We start from the raw sequence: 8,359 nt of genomic DNA on the forward strand, positions 1-8,359 counted from the left end.
ACAGTTTTGTTTTTTGTTTTTTTTTTTTATGCTTATCTTTTTTTTTTTTTTAAACTTTACATAATTGTATTAGTTTTGCCAAATATCAAAATGAATCCGCCACAGGTATACATGTGTTCCCCATCCTGAACCCTCCTCCCTCCTCCCTCCCCATACCATCCCTCTGGGTCGTCCCAGTGCACTAGCCCCAAGCATCCAGTATCGTGCATCGAACCTGGACTGGCAACTCGTTTCCTACATGATATTTTACATGTTTCATTGCCATTCTCCCAAATCTTCCCACCCTCTCCCTCTCCCACAGAGTCCATAAGACTGTTCTATACATCAGTGTCTCTTTTGCTGTCTCATACACCGGGTTATTGTTACCCTCTTTCTAAATTCCATATATATGCATTAGTATACTGTATTTATGTTTTTCCTTCTGGCTTACTTCACTCTGTATAATAGGCTCCAGTTTCATCCACCTCATTAGAGCTGATTCAAATGTATTCTTTTTAATGGCTGAGTAATACTCCATTGTGTATATGTACCACAGCTTTCTTATCCATTCATCTGCTGATGGACATCTAGGTTGCTTCCATGTCTTGGCTATTATAAACAGTGCTGCGATGAATATTGGGGTACACGTGTCTCTTTCCCTTCTGGTTTCCTCAGTGTGTATGCCCAGCAGTGGGGTTGCTGGATCATAAGGCAGTTCTATTTCCAGTTTTTTAAGGAATCTCCACACTGTTCTCCATAGTGGCTGTACTAGTTTTGACTACTGTGGCATTCTTACCTGTTTTGAATTCAGGAAGCCTGAAGACCCCATTGTCGTTCTTTGCTCTTAAGATTAGTTTTGTTCTTTGGGTTTCTCTTCGGTTGCATAAATTTCAGTATTTGGGGATTTTTTTCTTTCCATTTTTATGAAAATGACATGAGACTTTGTGAGTGGTTTCAATATATATGTACATCACTTTTAGGAGTATAGGAAGGTCAACAATACTAAATGTTCCAGTCAATGAATATAGTATGGTATTCTGATTACTTGTCTCGTCTTTCTTTCAAAAGCATTCTATGGTTTTCAGTGCACAAATCTTTCACTTCCTAAGGGGCCTTTTGTGTTGCCTTGCTTGGGACCTCTAGAGTCAAGGATGGGAAAGATGGGCTTTTGAAGACTGTGAATGTCCCTTCCCTCCCTTCTGTACCTACTCTCTAGTTACTTGTCAGACAGGAGCTCTGGGCCATGCCCTTCACCACTGCCTACAAGTGAGCCCCCTACAGGGAATTTGCTTTGAATCTGAGTGTTCATCTTACTATTTTAATGTTCACAAGCACTCTCCCAATCCCTGGCCTAGGTTCAAGAGCCCCAGGTATACCTATATATGAATGATCTCATCAGGGCATCAAATTGTCTACAATAGAGAAAAACCTGAAGAGGCAATTAATTACCTTTTCCTTGTCTTTGGAGCTATGAGAGCTGAACTTTCCAATGTAGTAGGCAGTCGTCAGATCTCCCTATCTATAATTAACATATTTCAAACAATAATTAACATATTTTTAAAAAATCACAAAAAACACACATTTGTTGATCACAGTAGCCATATCTCCAGTGTGTCCATAACTGTTGGAATTTCAGCTTTGTAAGCTTGAATGTAAAAGCTATATTGGGCCTGTAGAAGTGTAAGGTTACAATGTGATTCTGTCAGCATCTCTCTCTCATATGAAATTTTGCACTGGGATCGACATCTTGTTGAAAGGCTCTGACTCCACAAACACAGGGGAGGTCTGTGAACCTGGAAGAAAGACCAGGGCGATGCTGTGTGAGCCAAGCTGAGGAGGAGAAATGGGTGGGTCAACTTGTATAATAACTGTATTATTGCTCCTGGTTGTCTTTCTGCAGACTGCTTCCTGGAAAATATTAGCAACAGTGATGCAGAAGAGAACTCAGGTAGGGAACAACTCTCAGGTGGGGTTAACAGGGAGAGGGTTCCAGGACCACTTGAGTTACACTTAACTCTTAGGAGATGAAGGAAGGTGAATATCAACTGAGGAAGTAGAAGGAAATATGCGTAGACTTTTTATTTGTTCTTTTCATATTTTAATGATTTTATAGACCCATGTGATCATGTGCTATATTGTGCTGTGCTTCAAGACATCTCTTTTTGTTTGTCCATTTAAAAATCTCCTTTCCGACAAGACTACTCTTTCCTTGTCCTTTCACTGCTAAATGTGAAAGCTTGGCTTCTGGTCAATACCTGCAGGGTTTTATGTACAAGGAACTTTGGCTTTTTGTTTAAATTCTCCTATGATGGCCACATGCTATGAACACAAAATTCTCACAGTCACTTGACACTGGAGACCAAGTTCTGGCAGTGAGTGTAAGGTGGTGGGTGAGATGTGAACCCATCTCCCTCTGCATTTTCAGGACTTGTGGTTTCCCTTCATATTTGTCCTCACTGTTTGTTCCTTGTATGAAGGGTGCTCTTAGGGTTGGATGAGTCAAAGCTCATGTGCTCTGGTGTCCCTGCCTGGGCTGAGTCTCCTGGAGCTCATCTCAGCACCACACCTCCCCAAGGATGCTGTGTTGCATGAGAGCAGTCCATGTGCAGCTGCCCCTAGAGACCAGAATGTCCACAGATTCTAGAGACTGTGAAGGGGCTGCTGGCTTTCTTTACACATTTGCTCTAGCAGTCCTGCTGACCTGGTCTCCTGGGACTGACCAGACCTGGGTCAGAGACTCAGAGCAGCAGGACCCAGGGTGACTGCTCCCCTTAGAACCACTACTTCCTCCAGACCAAAGCTCCAGGTGGTTTTGATCACCATCTTTGCACACTCCTCAACTCATTTGTTTACCTTTTATTTTTTTGTTTGTTTTGCATTTGAGCTTTGGGATTTTCTGATATATTTTGAGTATGAGCTCCTAATGTGATATATGGTTTGCAATTTTTCTGTAGGTTAACTTTTCATCCTACTGATTGTTGAAGAGACTACCCTTTCCCTATTTTGTTGTCTTAGAACCTTCATAAATTTTATTTCACCTTGTATCCATGAGTTTACTTGTTTGTTTGTTTTTTATTCTGGTATTTACGGCTATGCATCTATTTCTATGTCAGTATCATACACCTTTGATTCCAGTAACTTTGTAATGTGTTTTGAAGTCAAGAGGTGAGAAACTTTGATCTTTGTTCTCAAGATCAATTTGTCTATTTGGAGTTCTTTGTGGTTCCATACATATTTTTGGAATTGTTTTTTCTATTTCTATGAAAATGACATTAATATTTTGATTGGTGTTGCAATGATTCTTTACTTAGGTTTAGGTACTGCAGAAATGTCAATAGTACTAAGTCTCCAGTCTATGAGCATGGAATGTCATGTCAATTCCTCATCCTTGAGTCACTCTCTCAGTGTGGCGTGTAGTGTTCAGTGTGCTGTTCGTGTCTCTCTGAAGGCCCTGTATCCCTCCTTCCCTGATCTCAGAGTCAGTGGTGGAGGGATGGGCTTGTGAGGAGACACAGTGTCTCTCCCTTCCTCCTCACCTCTTCTCTGATGATATTCAGCACAGGTGCCCTGGGCCCTGTATCCATACCTGTTCCCTCAAGAGGAATACCTGCTGGGAATTCCTCTAAGATTTGGGTGTTGACATTGCTGTTTCAGTGTCCCAACGGCTCATGAGTACCTGGGATGTGTTCATGAGCCCAGGAAATACCTACAAATGAATCATCAAATCAATCCAGTCGGATGCTCTACAGAAACTGTTGGGGTACAATTCACAGGCCTGCAAGTCCTGTGCTTATCTAGACTTGAGACCAAAGAAAGATCCCAGAGTTGACAGAGATATCAAAGGTTTAATAGATGGGATGATTTCCATGTCTGAAGTAAAAGGATCCTGGAGAGACACCCACTGTGGATAGCAGGGGACAGACAGAAGACAGCAGCTGCAGCATTCTTCACTCGGGGGGATTGGGAGTCTACCAGTTACAGTGGGAATGAACAGCAGGTTGGCTCCTTGGTTAAATTGGTTACCATGGAAACCAGTAGAGCATCACATCCCTCTCTTAGCCCCTCAGGCTAAATACTTTCATGGGGCTGAAGTCTTGTCTATGTTAATCTATCAGCAAACAGCCATCTTGAAATGGCCAGAAATTGCAGAGGAAATAATCAGGAGAGGGAAAATAACAGAGGGTTGGAAACATCCTATATATAGCCTTGCATGCTCAGTCACTCAGTTTTGTCTGACCCTTTGAGATCCCATGGACCCATATCCCACCAGGCTCCTCTGTCCATGTATTCTCCAGGGAAGACTATTAAAGTGGTTCACCATATCCTCCTCCAAAGCCTCTTCCCAACCCAGGGATTCAAACCATGTGTCCTCTATTGGCAGGCAGATTCTTTACTACTGAGCCACCTGGGAAGCCCTATATCCTCCCTTGTAACAAAGTCCCCTGGCATTCCAAAAACTATTCTACCACAATCTATCAGAAGTGTTAGAACAAGTGGTACTGATCTCAAGATTCATTCAATCTTCCCTGGTGACTCAGACAGTAAAGAATTCACCTGCAATGCAGGAGACCTGGATTTGAAACTTGGGTCAGGAAGATCCCCTAAAGAAGGAAATGACCACCCATTCCAGTGTTCTTGCCTGGAGAAATCCATGACAGAGGGGCCTGGTGGGCTACAGTTCATAGGGTCACAAATTGTTGAACATGACTCAGTGACTAAGCACATGCACGTGTATAAACGGATATAGTGGTTGTTGTGTGTTATAGTGTGGTAGCCACTAGCCAGATGTGACTGTTATAATTTGCTTAAAGGCATGTTTTACAGGTGTCAAAAACACTTGGAATTTCAGGTTGGTTAGCATGAAGGTGAGAAGTCTAATGGGCCTGTAGAAGTGAGAGGTTGGAATTCACTCTTTCACCGTCTCTATCTTTAGGTTTGCAACTGAGATCAGTGTCTTATTGAAGGACTCTGACTGCACAGAGCACAGATGACTGCCATCTGCTATCCATGGTGAAGTGTCTTTCTAGTGTCCTAGGAAAAAGTTCAGGGTGATGCTGTGAGAGCCAGCAGGGCCTCAACTGGGGCAAAAGTGGGTGGGTCGCTCATCTAATCACCTTGTTGCTCCTGGTTGTGTTCCTATGGAATGTGTTGTGGAGAGCATTTGGTGCAGTGATGAGGAAGGGGACACGGGCAGGAAACAATATTCAGTTGGGATCTGATGGGAGAGGCTTCCTGGAACTTTAGGGTTAAATACCCTGCTTGGAGCCTAAGGAAGGTGAACATGAAATTAGGAAGAAGGAACTCTGTGTACAGTTCTGACTTACTATTTTCATATTTTCATATGATAGAGAAATTGTGTCCTGGACTTGCATTGTCCTCTGTTGATAAACACCTTTTGTTCCTTTACTCTTCAAAAATTATTTTGCCCGTAAGAGCTGCTCTTTTCTGCTTTTCCACTAGTATGGAAGCCTGGTCTCTGGTCAGCACCTCGGGTATTGTGCACTGAAGTCTGTTTTCTATTTCATGTTGAACTATGATGGCCATATCCTAGTGGGCACAAAACTCTCATTGCCACTTGACACTGGAAACCTGGTACTTGTAGCTCATGTAAGGTAGTGTGTGAGATGTGAACTCTCTCCTCCTGAGCTTTCAGGACTTGTGACTTCCCCTCATGTTTCCTTCACTGTTAATTCCTCATGTAGAGGTCGCTCCCAGGGGTGGATGAGTCACAGCACACAGGTCCTAGTGTCCCTCTCTGGGCTCGGTCTCCTTGGGCTCAACACAGCCTCCGCACCAGCCAAGGCTGATGTGCTTCCACGTGAGAAGTCCACGTCCAGCTGCTCCTAGAGACCCTCCATGGCTGCAGATTCTAGAGTCTGTGAAGGGGCCACGGGGCTTCTTCACACAGTTGCTTTCACAGCCCTGCTGACCTGCTCTCCTGGGATTGAGCAGTCCCAGGGCAGCAGGTCCTGGGGTCACTTCTGCTCTCATAACCCACTGCTGCATCCACAGAGTCCTGCCCCTTCTTCCCAGTCCCAGGCCTGCCCCATCCTCTGTCCTTTCCTTACATCTTCCCAGGTTTCATGCCTCCAATTTTCCAAGTCTCAGTGCAAACCCGGAAGCTACCAGGTGTTTATGGAGGACCCTTGCCACAGCATTCTGGCTAAATGAAACTGGAAGCGTTTGCCTCTGTCCTCTCTAAGGGTTTGGGAAACTTGAGGTGTTGCTCTGAACATTAAGCATCTCCCAGATACCTCAGGTCACCCCAGTCAACGGGAGAATCTCTGTTGTGTGGAATTTTTGTCCTTCCTCCCACAGGGGTCAAAACACTCTCAGATCCATGCCAAGTCCTCCCTGGGAGGGATGGATTGGTTAATTCAATATGGGCTGATTGGAGATGTTGATCATACACCCATGGTCCTTCTTCCAATGTGCCCCTGTTGGAGAACTCTAGGGTTGGTGGAGGTTCAAGGAGGAAGGAAAGGACCAGGGACAAGAGGAGAGAAATGAGGAAAGAAGAGAGAGGAAATAGTGGGAGAAAGAGGCAAGCGAGGTCATGGGCAGAGAAGCATGGAGACAGTGACCGCCTGGAGGAGGAACAGGTTGTCACGGCCTCATTTGTGGTCACATGTAGACAATTTGAGGGTGGCAACAGGATGTTGGAGGTCAGAGACCCACTTTTTCATTGCAGAGATGAAACTCTGAGGCCCTGGGAGGTCCTTGAGGCAAGTACACCAGGGGTCCCAACGCCAGGCTGTGAGGAGCACCAGGGTCCCCTGGTCATATCCTGACTCTAAGTCTCCCATTTGCTTTCCCACAGCCTCTCCATATGACTGCTGCCCTCAGACACCAGACGAGTACATGGCAGATGATGAAGATTCAGAGACAGTGAGCAAGAATACTGAGGTCATTTATTTCTTCTTCCATATCTTTCAAAAATTTTATCTTTCTCTGATCCATAGACTCTTCCTTGTAACCCTTCCCCATCTCCTCTTTCCAACTTTTTGTGATTAACCTTCTGGAGGACTTGGTGTCTTGTAGGCACTTAGGGTTCTGAAAGCTTATATAAAATCTATGAAATCTGTCTGCAGCCCTCTTCCCCCATTTTCTTAGCATTGCCCTGGCTCCTGACCTCACGTCTACACCCTTGAACCTGGCTTTGTCACCATGAGTGGCCTGAGCAGGAGTTGAGGCTGTAGTCAGCAGGGCTGGACCCACAAAGCTGAAGGAGCCCCATGAAGTCTGCACTGCCCTGAGCTACTCCATATGATTGCTTTCCTGCTCTGGGACCTGCCTGACTGATCTCTTCTTTCCAGATGTCAGACAACTCTCTAATCAGCTCTTTGGAGAATGGCAAAAATGTCATCAGTGATGATGAAAAAGACCAGGAGGAAGTGTGAACGTGGGGCCCGAGTTGAAAAGGTGAGGCAGACGAGGGCATGTGTCTCCATCATGACCCCAGCTCACTTGGTGCTTCAGAAACATGAGCAAAAACCCTGGGGTCTGCTGCTGAGTGTGACCACAAAAGTGGAGACAAGAGGGTGGTAACAATCCGCACTGATGAGTGGAGGATGCCCTTAGCACGTCTCCCCAGGGCACAGGTCCCATCCACAGACATCCCCGAGGTTTGCTGGGCTGGCTCCTCCGGCAGCTCTTACATTTGCAGGGAGGCTGGGGGCACTGTGGGGCCACTGTGTGCAGTCCAGGAGCTGCTGTTCCAGCGTGTTCTTTTTGAAGATCCCCACTGGGGGCTTCCTCATCTCCCTCTGCAGGACCCAGCTCTGCCCTCCAACACCCCAAAGGCAGCAGGGGGAATCCCTAGTTCATCACCAGCTGCAGAGAGAGGTTCGGGTGGCCCCACCCTCCCCAGTCCTGGGCTCCAGGGAACAGAGTGAAAGAGACACGGGCGCCCAGAGCTCGTGCAGTCAGGGAGTCACCTGGCAGCTCTGCCTCCCTGTGTGTGCTCCCTGGCCCTGAGAGTCCCAGCGAGCCTGGGGGTGTCTGAGTCTGGGGTCCCTCAGGATCTGGAACCCTGGGGTCCTGGGTCAGCTCAGGTACCTTTTCTCAACCTGAAGTTAGTGGTTGTGTAGATTCTTCTGTGTATGTGTCCAATTCCAACTTAAGAATCACCAGAAATCAACTCAATGCCGTGTGCACTTGGGATGGTGGTGCTGGTGGTAAAGAACCCACCTGCCAATGCAGGAGACACAGGAGACTCGGGTTCAACTTCTGGGTAGGGAAGATAGACTGGAGAAGGTAATGGCAACCCACTCCAGTATTCTTTCCTGGAGAATCCCAGTGACTGAGGAGCCTGGTGGGCTATCATCCATAAGGTTGCACAGACTCGAACATGACTGAAATGACTGAGCAGCATACTTGG

Source organism: Bos taurus, unplaced genomic scaffold (assembly GCF_002263795.3).
Source record: "Bos taurus isolate L1 Dominette 01449 registration number 42190680 breed Hereford unplaced genomic scaffold, ARS-UCD2.0 Leftover_ScbfJmS_1368, whole genome shotgun sequence".
Lineage (NCBI taxonomy): Eukaryota > Metazoa > Chordata > Mammalia > Artiodactyla > Bovidae > Bos > Bos taurus.